Source organism: Scyliorhinus torazame, chromosome 24 (genome assembly GCF_047496885.1).
Source record: "Scyliorhinus torazame isolate Kashiwa2021f chromosome 24, sScyTor2.1, whole genome shotgun sequence".
Classification (NCBI taxonomy): Eukaryota; Metazoa; Chordata; class Chondrichthyes; order Carcharhiniformes; family Scyliorhinidae; genus Scyliorhinus; species Scyliorhinus torazame.
In genome coordinates, this window is record NC_092730.1 from 48,769,744 (window position 1) to 48,782,140 (window position 12,397).

Consider the following 12,397-nt stretch of genomic DNA (forward strand, 5'->3'; position numbering starts at 1 on the left):
TTCACTTCCTAATTTTTTACTTTCAACAAGAACAGACGTTTGAGCACACTGATTCTGGTCAGCACAGTTCAGATAATTTACTTTCGTGCGGAATGGTTGTTCTGTGGAAGGTGATGTGATTTCTTCTGTGACGTTGTTCTGATGGGAAAGTGGGGAGTGACTGGAATCACCTTTATAAAATGAAGTTCGGGGCAGCAGTTTCATCTCTCTGGGAACATTGATCACGCTGTTACAGACTTCCTCAAACTTTGCCTCAAGTCCGACCACAAAAAAAGAGCACCGAGCAGAGTGGCGCAGCGGAAGCGTGCTGGGCCCATAACCCAGAGGTCGATGGATCGAAACCATCCTCTGCTATTCGTACTCTCAATCACACCAAACGGATAAAAGTTGCTATTTGTCAGCAGCACATCTGCCTTTTTCTTGATTGGGACCAAAGTTTTGCTTTCAGTCTTATCCACTCTTTGACACCTGTTCTTCAGCAAGCCACAGTACAGTCGAGGTGATTAAGTTGACTTCTCCCAGAACACTCTTCTGCCGCCTCGACTGGATGAACGTTCATCTCATTGGACACTGGAGGGGTTCTTCGGCTACTTGTCTGTGAGAGCAGCACCGGAAGCAGCTGTGGAGAGGGATTGCAGTCGCCAGAATGCAACTCTCCAATTAGATACTTCACGCCCTCAGGTCTTAGACTTTCAAAACCTTCGTCTGAGGAACAGGTAGAGCGGTGTATCGGACCTTGCTGATTAGAGGAAACTGATCAATGCAGCAATTAGAAGCTCCTTAACCACCAGCGGTTTGGACAAGGATGGCACTCAGATACAGGACTCTGGCTGGGGTTCAAAAGTAGGGAAAGCATGTCTTGTTTGAAATGTAATAAAGATGAAGACAGACTTTAAGTGGATTTGTGCACGGATCGTAGTCAACGGATTGGGATAGCCGAGCGGTCTAAGGCGCTGCGTTCAGGTCGCAGTCTCTTCTGGAGTTGTGGGTTCGAATCCCACTCCTGATGTTGTCTTTTACTCCACGAGGTTAAATTTCTCCAGCAAGATTTTCAACCTCAGGAAGATCCAATACCTCCCTTTCAATGGAAAAGCGTTGGTCTCAGTACATGAGATTCCCGCTTAAATACGCACAGCAAGACCCCACCGGCAAAAGCCCAGCTCATGACTCGACAATCTGCTTCGATGAGTCTGGTTGAGGAATTCTATTGATCCCAAGAGAAGGGTAAAATTCGTCTTCTCTTGTAAATAGTCTGGCAGGTTGGATTGTTCACATCCGTCCAAGAGGGGAAGTTGGGGACTCGGCTTCTATTGTGATTCATTGCTCGATAAAGCTTTATTTCCTTATTGGCCCCCTGTGAGTTATTACTGGATACCGTTATATATCTATATTTCCCCTCTGTGGGGTACGACTGGATAACGTTTCCGGTGCAGCTTTGACTAAGGGTCACCTGGACTCGAAACCTGAGCTCATTTCTCTCCCTCCAGATGCTGTCAGATCTGTTGAGACTTTAAAGCATTTTCTCTGTGATTCCCTATGTGTGAGCTCTACAATGTTGTAATGTGTCATGCTGTCTCTTTCATTCTTGGGACTAATGCCGGGATGAGACTGCAAGAAAGTTTCTGATAGCTATTTGCTGCAAAGCAAACAGGAACGTGTGTTATGTTTACTTTTTGCGTCAGGGAGGATGTAAATAGCAGAGAATAGCCTCGATTCCTCGACCTCGGGCTAATGACCCAACACGCATCCGCTGCGGCACTCTGCTCCTTAAACCAGGAGCTACAACATTACTGCCCTGCGGTAACCACACAATTATTCACTTCCTCATTTTTTCTTTCAACAAGAACAGACGTTTGAGCACACTGATACTGGTCAGCACAGTTCAGATAATTAACTTTCGTGCGGAATGGTTGTTCTGTGGAAGGTGATGTGATTTCTTCTGTGACGTTGTTCTGATGGGGAAGTGGGGAGTGACTGGAATCACCTTTATAAAATGAAGTTCGGGGCAGCAGTTTCATCTATCTGGGAACATTGATCACGCTGTTACAGACTTCCTCAAACTTTGCCTCAAGTCCGACCACAAAAAAAAGAGCACCGAGCAGAGTGGCGCAGCGGAAGCATGCTGGGCCCAGAGGTCGATGGATCGAAACCATCCTCTGCTATTCGCACTCTCAATCACACCAAACGGAAAAAAGTTGCAATTTATCAGCAGCACATCTGCCTTTTTCTTTATTGGTACCAAAGTTTTGCTTTCAGTCTTATCCACTCTTTGACACCTGTTCTTCAGCTAGCCACAGTACAGTCGAGGTGACTAAGTTGACTTCTCCCAGAACACTCTTCTGCCGCCTCTACTGGATGAACGTTCACCTGATTGGACAGTGGAGGGGTTCTTCGGCTACTTGTCTGTGAGAGCAGCACCGGAAGCAGCTGTGGAGAGAGATTGCAGTCGCCAGAATGCAACTCTCCAATTAGATACTTCACGCCCTCAGATCTTCGACGTTCAAAACCTTCGCCTGAGGAACACGTCGAGCGGTATATCGGGCCTTGCTGATTAGAGGTAACTGATCAATGCAGCAATTAGAAGCTCCTTAACCACCAGCGGTTTGGACAAGGATGGAACTCAGATACAGGACTCTGGCTGGGGTTCAAAAGTAGGGAAAGCTTGTCTTGTTTGAAATGTAATAAAGATGAAGACAGACTTTAAGTCGATTTGTGCACGGATCTTAGTTTTTGCATTAACCCATCAGGGTGGCCGAGCGGTCTAAGGCGCTGCGTTCAGGTCGCAGTCTCTTCTGGAGGCGTGGGTTCGAATCCCACTCCTGATATTGTCTTTTACTCCACGAGGTTAAATTTCTCCAACAAGATTTTCAACCTCAGGAAGATCCAATACCTCCCTTTCAATGGAAAAGCGTTGGTCCCAGTACATGAGATTCCCGCTTAAATACGCACAGCAAGACCCCACCGGCAAAAGCCCTGCTCATGACTCGACAATCTGCTTCGGTGAGTCTGGTTGAGGAATTCATATTGATCCCAAGAGAAGGGTAAAATTCGTCTTCTCTTGTAAATAGTCTGGCAGGTTGGATTGTTCACATCCGTCCAAGAGGGGAAGTTGGGGACTCGGCTTCTATTGTGATTCATTGCTCGATAAAGCTTTATTTCCTTATTGGCCCCCTGTGAGTTATTACTGGATACCGTTATATATCTATATTTCCCCTCTGTGGGGTACGACTGGATAACGTTTCCGGTGCAGCTTTGACTAAGGGTCACCTGGACTCGAAACCTGAGCTCATTTCTCTCCCTCCAGATGCTGTCAGATCTATTGAGACTTTAAAGCATTTTCTCTGTGATTCCCTATGTGTGAGCTCTACAATGTTGTAATGTGTCATGCTGTCTCTTTCATTCTTGGGACTAATGCCGGGATGAGACTGCAAGAAAGTTTCTGATAGCTATTTGCTGCAAAGCAAACAGGAACGTGTGTTATGTTTACTTTTTGTGTCAGGGAGGATGTAAATAGCAGAGAATAGCCTCGATTCCTCGACCTCGGGCTAATGACCCAACACGCATCCGCTGCGGCACTCTGCTCCTTAAACCAGGAGCTACAACATTACTGCCCTGCGGTAACCACACAATTATTCACTTCCTCATTTTTTCTTTCAACAAGAACAGACGTTTGAGCACACTGATACTGGTCAGCACAGTTCAGATAATTAACTTTCGTGCGGAATGGTTGTTCTGTGGAAGGTGATGTGATTTCTTCTGTGACGTTGTTCTGATGGGGAAGTGGGGAGTGACTGGAATCACCTTTATAAAATGAAGTTCGGGGCAGCAGTTTCATCTATCTGGGAACATTGATCACGCTGTTACAGACTTCCTCAAACTTTGCCTCAAGTCCGACCACAAAAAAAAGAGCACCGAGCAGAGTGGCGCAGCGGAAGCATGCTGGGCCCAGAGGTCGATGGATCGAAACCATCCTCTGCTATTCGCACTCTCAATCACACCAAACGGAAAAAAGTTGCAATTTATCAGCAGCACATCTGCCTTTTTCTTTATTGGTACCAAAGTTTTGCTTTCAGTCTTATCCACTCTTTGACACCTGTTCTTCAGCTAGCCACAGTACAGTCGAGGTGACTAAGTTGACTTCTCCCAGAACACTCTTCTGCCGCCTCTACTGGATGAACGTTCACCTGATTGGACAGTGGAGGGGTTCTTCGGCTACTTGTCTGTGAGAGCAGCACCGGAAGCAGCTGTGGAGAGAGATTGCAGTCGCCAGAATGCAACTCTCCAATTAGATACTTCACGCCCTCAGATCTTCGACGTTCAAAACCTTCGCCTGAGGAACACGTCGAGCGGTATATCGGGCCTTGCTGATTAGAGGTAACTGATCAATGCAGCAATTAGAAGCTCCTTAACCACCAGCGGTTTGGACAAGGATGGAACTCAGATACAGGACTCTGGCTGGGGTTCAAAAGTAGGGAAAGCTTGTCTTGTTTGAAATGTAATAAAGATGAAGACAGACTTTAAGTCGATTTGTGCACGGATCTTAGTTTTTGCATTAACCCATCAGGGTGGCCGAGCGGTCTAAGGCGCTGCGTTCAGGTCGCAGTCTCTTCTGGAGGCGTGGGTTCGAATCCCACTCCTGATATTGTCTTTTACTCCACGAGGTTAAATTTCTCCAACAAGATTTTCAACCTCAGGAAGATCCAATACCTCCCTTTCAATGGAAAAGCGTTGGTCCCAGTACATGAGATTCCCGCTTAAATACGCACAGCAAGACCCCACCGGCAAAAGCCCTGCTCATGACTCGACAATCTGCTTCGGTGAGTCTGGTTGAGGAATTCATATTGATCCCAAGAGAAGGGTAAAATTCGTCTTCTCTTGTAAATAGTCTGGCAGGTTGGATTGTTCACATCCGTCCAAGAGGGGAAGTTGGGGACTCGGCTTCTATTGTGATTCATTGCTCGATAAAGCTTTATTTCCTTATTGGCCCCCTGTGAGTTATTACTGGATACCGTTATATATCTATATTTCCCCTCTGTGGGGTACGACTGGATAACGTTTCCGGTGCAGCTTTGACTAAGGGTCACCTGGACTCGAAACCTGAGCTCATTTCTCTCCCTCCAGATGCTGTCAGATCTGTTGAGACTTTAAAGCATTTTCTCTGTGATTCCCTATGTGTGAGCTCTACAATGTTGTAATGTGTCATGCTGTCTCTTTCATTCTTGGGACTAATGCCGGGATGAGACTGCAAGAAAGTTTCTGATAGCTATTTGCTGCAAAGCAAACAGGAACGTGTGTTATGTTTACTTTTTGTGTCAGGGAGGATGTAAATAGCAGAGAATAGCCTCGATTCCTCGACCTCGGGCTAATGACCCAACACGCATCCGCTGCGGCACTCTGCTCCTTAAACCAGGAGCTACAACATTACTGCCCTGCGGTAACCACACAATTATTCACTTCCTCATTTTTTCTTTCAACAAGAACAGACGTTTGAGCACACTGATACTGGTCAGCACAGTTCAGATAATTAACTTTCGTGCGGAATGGTTGTTCTGTGGAAGGTGATGTGATTTCTTCTGTGACGTTGTTCTGATGGGGAAGTGGGGAGTGACTGGAATCACCTTTATAAAATGAAGTTCGGGGCAGCAGTTTCATCTATCTGGGAACATTGATCACGCTGTTACAGACTTCCTCAAACTTTGCCTCAAGTCCGACCACAAAAAAAAGAGCACCGAGCAGAGTGGCGCAGCGGAAGCGTGCTGGGCCCATAACCCAGAGGTCGATGGATCGAAACCATCCTCTGCTATTCGCACTCTCAATCACACCAAACGGAAAAAAGTTGCAATTTATCAGCAGCACATCTGCCTTTTTCTTTATTGGTACCAAAGTTTTGCTTTCAGTCTTATCCACTCTTTGACACCTGTTCTTCAGCTAGCCACAGTACAGTCGAGGTGACTAAGTTGACTTCTCCCAGAACACTCTTCTGCCGCCTCTACTGGATGAACGTTCACCTGATTGGACAGTGGAGGGGTTCTTCGGCTACTTGTCTGTGAGAGCAGCACCGGAAGCAGCTGTGGAGAGAGATTGCAGTCGCCAGAATGCAACTCTCCAATTAGATACTTCACGCCCTCAGATCTTCGACGTTCAAAACCTTCGCCTGAGGAACACGTCGAGCGGTATATCGGGCCTTGCTGATTAGAGGTAACTGATCAATGCAGCAATTAGAAGCTCCTTAACCACCAGCGGTTTGGACAAGGATGGAACTCAGATACAGGACTCTGGCTGGGGTTCAAAAGTAGGGAAAGCTTGTCTTGTTTGAAATGTAATAAAGATGAAGACAGACTTTAAGTCGATTTGTGCACGGATCTTAGTTTTTGCATTAACCCATCAGGGTGGCCGAGCGGTCTAAGGCGCTGCGTTCAGGTCGCAGTCTCTTCTGGAGGCGTGGGTTCGAATCCCACTCCTGATATTGTCTTTTACTCCACGAGGTTAAATTTCTCCAACAAGATTTTCAACCTCAGGAAGATCCAATACCTCCCTTTCAATGGAAAAGCGTTGGTCCCAGTACATGAGATTCCCGCTTAAATACGCACAGCAAGACCCCACCGGCAAAAGCCCTGCTCATGACTCGACAATCTGCTTCGGTGAGTCTGGTTGAGGAATTCATATTGATCCCAAGAGAAGGGTAAAATTCGTCTTCTCTTGTAAATAGTCTGGCAGGTTGGATTGTTCACATCCGTCCAAGAGGGGAAGTTGGGGACTCGGCTTCTATTGTGATTCATTGCTCGATAAAGCTTTATTTCCTTATTGGCCCCCTGTGAGTTATTACTGGATACCGTTATATATCTATATTTCCCCTCTGTGGGGTACGACTGGATAACGTTTCCGGTGCAGCTTTGACTAAGGGTCACCTGGACTCGAAACCTGAGCTCATTTCTCTCCCTCCAGATGCTGTCAGATCTGTTGAGACTTTAAAGCATTTTCTCTGTGATTCCCTATGTGTGAGCTCTACAATGTTGTAATGTGTCATGCTGTCTCTTTCATTCTTGGGACTAATGCCGGGATGAGACTGCAAGAAAGTTTCTGATAGCTATTTGCTGCAAAGCAAACAGGAACGTGTGTTATGTTTACTTTTGTTGTGAGGGAGAATGCAAATAGCAGAGAATAGCCTCGATTCCTCGACCTCGGGCTAATGACCCAACACGCATCCGCTGCGGCACTCTGCTCCTTAAACCAGGAGCTACAACATTACTGCCCTGCGGTAACCACACAATTATTCACTTCCTCATTTTTTCTTTCAACAAGAACAGACGTTTGAGCACACTGATACTGGTCAGCACAGTTCAGATAATTAACTTTCGTGCGGAATGGTTGTTCTGTGGAAGGTGATGTGATTTCTTCTGTGACGTTGTTCTGATGGGGAAGTGGGGAGTGACTGGAATCACCTTTATAAAATGAAGTTCGGGGCAGCAGTTTCATCTATCTGGGAACATTGATCACGCTGTTACAGACTTCCTCAAACTTTGCCTCAAGTCCGAACACAAAAAAAAGAGCACCGAGCAGAGTGGCGCAGCGGAAGCATGCTGGGCCCAGAGGTCGATGGATCGAAACCATCCTCTGCTATTCGCACTCTCAATCACACCAAACGGAAAAAAGTTGCAATTTATCAGCAGCACATCTGCCTTTTTCTTTATTGGTACCAAAGTTTTGCTTTCAGTCTTATCCACTCTTTGACACCTGTTCTTCAGCTAGCCACAGTACAGTCGAGGTGACTAAGTTGACTTCTCCCAGAACACTCTTCTGCCGCCTCTACTGGATGAACGTTCACCTGATTGGACAGTGGAGGGGTTCTTCGGCTACTTGTCTGTGAGAGCAGCACCGGAAGCAGCTGTGGAGAGAGATTGCAGTCGCCAGAATGCAACTCTCCAATTAGATACTTCACGCCCTCAGATCTTCGACGTTCAAAACCTTCGCCTGAGGAACACGTCGAGCGGTATATCGGGCCTTGCTGATTAGAGGTAACTGATCAATGCAGCAATTAGAAGCTCCTTAACCACCAGCGGTTTGGACAAGGATGGAACTCAGATACAGGACTCTGGCTGGGGTTCAAAAGTAGGGAAAGCTTGTCTTGTTTGAAATGTAATAAAGATGAAGACAGACTTTAAGTCGATTTGTGCACGGATCTTAGTTTTTGCATTAACCCATCAGGGTGGCCGAGCGGTCTAAGGCGCTGCGTTCAGGTCGCAGTCTCTTCTGGAGGCGTGGGTTCGAATCCCACTCCTGATATTGTCTTTTACTCCACGAGGTTAAATTTCTCCAACAAGATTTTCAACCTCAGGAAGATCCAATACCTCCCTTTCAATGGAAAAGCGTTGGTCCCAGTACATGAGATTCCCGCTTAAATACGCACAGCAAGACCCCACCGGCAAAAGCCCTGCTCATGACTCGACAATCTGCTTCGGTGAGTCTGGTTGAGGAATTCATATTGATCCCAAGAGAAGGGTAAAATTCGTCTTCTCTTGTAAATAGTCTGGCAGGTTGGATTGTTCACATCCGTCCAAGAGGGGAAGTTGGGGACTCGGCTTCTATTGTGATTCATTGCTCGATAAAGCTTTATTTCCTTATTGGCCCCCTGTGAGTTATTACTGGATACCGTTATATATCTATATTTCCCCTCTGTGGGGTACGACTGGATAACGTTTCCGGTGCAGCTTTGACTCAGGGTCACCTGGACACGAAACGTCAGCTCATTTCTCTCCCTCCAGATGCTGTCAGATCTGCTGAGACTTTAAAGCATTTTCTCTGTGGTTCCCTATGTGTGAGCTTTACAATGTTGTAATGTGTCATGCTGTCTCTTTCATTCTTGGGACTAATGTCGGGATGAGACTGCAAGAAAGTTTCTGATAGCTATTTTCTGCAAAGCAAACAGGAACGTGTGTTATGTTTACTTTTGTTGTGAGGGAGAATGCAAATAGCAGAGAATACCCTCGATTCCACGACCACAAAAAAAAAGAGCACCGCACAGAGTGGCGCAGCGGAAGCGTGCTGGGCCCATAACCCAGAGGTCGATGGATCGAAACCATCCTCTGCTATTCGTACTCTCAATCACACCAAACCGAATAAAGCTCCCATTTGTCAGCAGCACATCTGCCTTTTTCTTTATTGGTACCAAAGTTTTGCTTTCAGTCTTATCCACTCTTTGACACCTGTTCTTCAGCTAGCCACAGGACAGTCGAGGTGACTAAGTTGACTTCTCCCAGAACACTCTTCTGCCGCCTCCACTGGATGAACGTTCACCTGATTGGACAGTGTAGGGGTTCTTCGGCTACTTGTCTGTGAGAGCAGCACCGGAAGCAGCTGTGGAGAGAGATTGCAGTCGCCAGAATGCAACTCTCCAATTAGATACTTCACGTCCTCAGATCTTAGACTTTCAAAACCTTCGTCTGAGGAACAGATAGAGCGGTATATCGGACCTTGCTGATTAGAGGAAACTGATCAATGCAGCAATGAGAAGCTCCTTAACCACCAGCGGTTTGGACAAGGATGGCACTCAATGTTGCAATGTTGTAATGTGTCATGCTGTCTCTTTCATTCTTGGGACTAATGTCGGGATGAGACTGCAAGAAAGTTTCTGATAGTTATTTTCTGCAAAGCAAATAGGAACGTGTGTTTTGTTAACTTTTGGTATGAGGGAGAATGTTAAAAGCAGAGAATATCCTCGGATTAGAGGAAATTGATCAATGCAGCAATGAGAAGCTCCTTAACCTCCAGCGGTTTGGACAAGGATGGCACTCAGATACAGGACTCTGGCTGGGGTTCAAAAGTAGGGAAAGCATGTCTTGTTTGAAATGTAATAATGATGAAGACAGACTTTAAGTCGATTTGTGCACGGATCTTAGCTTCGAAGACAACGCATTAGGACGGCCGAGCGGTCTGCGTTGAGGTCGCAGTCTCTGCTGGAGGCGTGGGTTTGAATCCCATACCTGATATTGACTTTTCCTACACGAGGTTAAATTTCCCCCGCAATATTTCAACCTCAGGAAGATCCAATCCCTCCCATTCAATGGAAAAGTGTTGGTCTCAGGACATGCGATTCCTGCTTAAATACGCTCAGCAATACCCTCCAGGCAGAAGCCCATGTAACGACTCGATAATCTGCTTAATGACTCTGGTTGAGGAATTCAAATCAATCACAGGACTCCGGCTAAAATTAATCTTCTTTTGTTGTACATCGTCTGGCTGTTTGGGTTGTTCACATCCGTCCGAGACGGAAAGTTGGGAACACGGTATCTATTGTGATTTATTTCTAGTTAATGTTTTATTAACGTTTTGCCCCCCTGTGAGGTATTACTGGATATCGTTATATCTCTATATTGCCCCTCTGTGTGGTACTACTGGATGACGTTTGCAGTCCAGCTTTGACAAAGGTTCTCCTGGACTCGAAACATTAGCTATTTTCTCTCCCTACAGATGCTGGGAGACTTGCTGAGATTTTAAAGCATTTTCTCTGTGGTTCCCTATTTGTGACATTTACAATGTTGTAATTTGTCATGCTGTCTCCTTCATTCCTGGGACTAATGTCGGGATGAGACTACAATAGAGATTCTGACTACAATAGAAATTTGCTGCAAAGCAAACAGGATCGTGCGTTATGTTTACTTTTGGCGTGAGGAAGAATGTATATTTTGCTTTCGTGCTGCATGGTTGTTCTGTGAAGGTGATGTGATTTCTTCTGTGACGTTGTTCTGATGGGAAAGTGGGGAGTGACTGGCATCACTTTTACATAAAGAAGTTCGGGGCGGAAGTTTCACCTCCCTGGGAACGTTGATCAAGCTGTTACCGAATACTTCAAACTTTGCCTTATGTCCGACCGCGAATAGCTCAACCACGAGCGGACTGGCGCAGCGGGAGCGTGGTGGGCCCATAGCCCAGCAGTCGCTGGACCAAAACCATCGTCTGCTATTTGTATTCTCACTCACACCAAAAGCAAACAAGGCGCTATCTCCCAGCAGCACATCTGCCTTTTTCTTTATTAGTATCAACATTTTCCTTTCAGTCTGATCCGCTCTTTGACACCTGTTCTTCAGCTACCCACAGTATAGTCGAGGTGACTAAGTTGACTTCTCCCAGAACTCCCTTCTGCCGCCTCTACTGGATGAACTTTCACCTGTTTGGACACTGGAGGGGTTCTTCGGCTGTGAAAGCAGCACCGGAAGCAGCTGTGGAGAGAGATTCCAGTCGCCAGGATGCATCTCTCCAATTGGATACTTCACGTCGCTCAGATCTTCGTCTCTCAATACCTTCGTGTGAGGAACAGGTTATAATGAAAAAATATATAATTTGAACCATGAATGTGAACCTGGAAAAGACTGAGATTTGAAATGAAATGGAAAGGTCCCACAAAGGGTTAACAGCCGCAGATTGTTTAAAATACAGATAGCTTCGCAGGCGTTAAAGAAAACAGATATGGACAAATCAACCTGGTTTTAAAGTTAAAAAGACATTCAATCAATTTAAAATCTTAAGTTATATAAACGGGAACAGTATTTCACACTTCCTGAGAAGTGCATTATTTTACTGAACAATTAAAAAAGGAACAACCAGGATCTTAGGTTTAAATTGGGGGAGAAGGTTAAGCGGGAAACCTTGCTGACGCCACTTAAATATGAGACAACTGCTTTCCAGCTAAGAAACACATGAGGTGGTACGTTTCTACCATAATTTACACATTTTTGACGTTAAAAATCTTTTAGCAAATAATCAGGTCATAGGGTATAGGTCCAAGCCAGATAAGGTTAGAAATATAGGGGGCGACCTGCCGTTGACACCAGCTGACCAGTAGAAGTGCTGAGGCGAACTGCTTCGTTGAACACGAGTTCATATTTAGTATTGAGACTGAGAAAACACATCAGTAAAGACAGATATCAGAAAAGTTGCTGGCGAAGCAACAAATAAATGTATTACCTGCCAAACAAAAGTATTACATGTCAAGCAGAATAAGCTAGTTCAACGACAGGGAGCTTGCATTAGCTACAGTCAGCAAGCAACAGCTACATTTCAATAAATGCCATGTAGAAACTAAGTCTGCGCAAAGGGCTATATAATACCTAATAATTCAGCAGCCAGCTCTCATAGCTGCCCTCGGTCATGGGAAGGACTGAACACGGAAGCCGAGCAGAACAGCGAATCCATCAGGAAAAAAACAAAAGGTACAGGAGAAAATTGTCAAGGCAGACTTGAAGGTCTAACAACTGACCAGGAAGATGCAAAGAAAATATCTTATTACTTTTCTGTAAAAACAGTGATTACATCTTTTAATTTGAAATTAAAACGAACTTAAATTGATAACCTGAAAGAGTGTTTTTCGAAAGTTTACTTCACTCTACTTAGAAAAGCCGGA

The 12,397-nt window shown here is 45.5% G+C and overlaps 7 non-coding genes across 7 annotated transcripts; all 7 read left to right on the forward strand.

Annotated features, from left to right (window-relative positions):
• The first annotated feature begins 282 nt into the window (after positions 1-282).
• On the forward strand, positions 283-354 carry trnam-cau (transfer RNA methionine (anticodon CAU)). Its single transcript has one exon. It is a non-coding gene; the product is annotated as a tRNA-Met (tRNA).
• Positions 355-926: 572 nt separating this feature from the next.
• trnal-cag (transfer RNA leucine (anticodon CAG)) lies at positions 927-1,009 on the forward strand. Its single transcript has one exon. It is a non-coding gene; the product is annotated as a tRNA-Leu (tRNA).
• Positions 1,010-2,742: 1,733 nt separating this feature from the next.
• trnal-cag (transfer RNA leucine (anticodon CAG)) lies at positions 2,743-2,825 on the forward strand. The gene has a single exon. It is a non-coding gene; the product is annotated as a tRNA-Leu (tRNA).
• A 1,734-nt stretch (positions 2,826-4,559) lies between these two features.
• Positions 4,560-4,642, forward strand: trnal-cag (transfer RNA leucine (anticodon CAG)). The gene has a single exon. It is a non-coding gene; the product is annotated as a tRNA-Leu (tRNA).
• A 1,089-nt stretch (positions 4,643-5,731) lies between these two features.
• trnam-cau (transfer RNA methionine (anticodon CAU)) lies at positions 5,732-5,803 on the forward strand. The gene has a single exon. It is a non-coding gene; the product is annotated as a tRNA-Met (tRNA).
• Positions 5,804-6,383: 580 nt separating this feature from the next.
• trnal-cag (transfer RNA leucine (anticodon CAG)) lies at positions 6,384-6,466 on the forward strand. Its single transcript has one exon. It is a non-coding gene; the product is annotated as a tRNA-Leu (tRNA).
• Positions 6,467-8,200: 1,734 nt separating this feature from the next.
• Positions 8,201-8,283, forward strand: trnal-cag (transfer RNA leucine (anticodon CAG)). Its single transcript has one exon. It is a non-coding gene; the product is annotated as a tRNA-Leu (tRNA).
• The last annotated feature ends 4,114 nt before the right edge of the window (positions 8,284-12,397 follow it).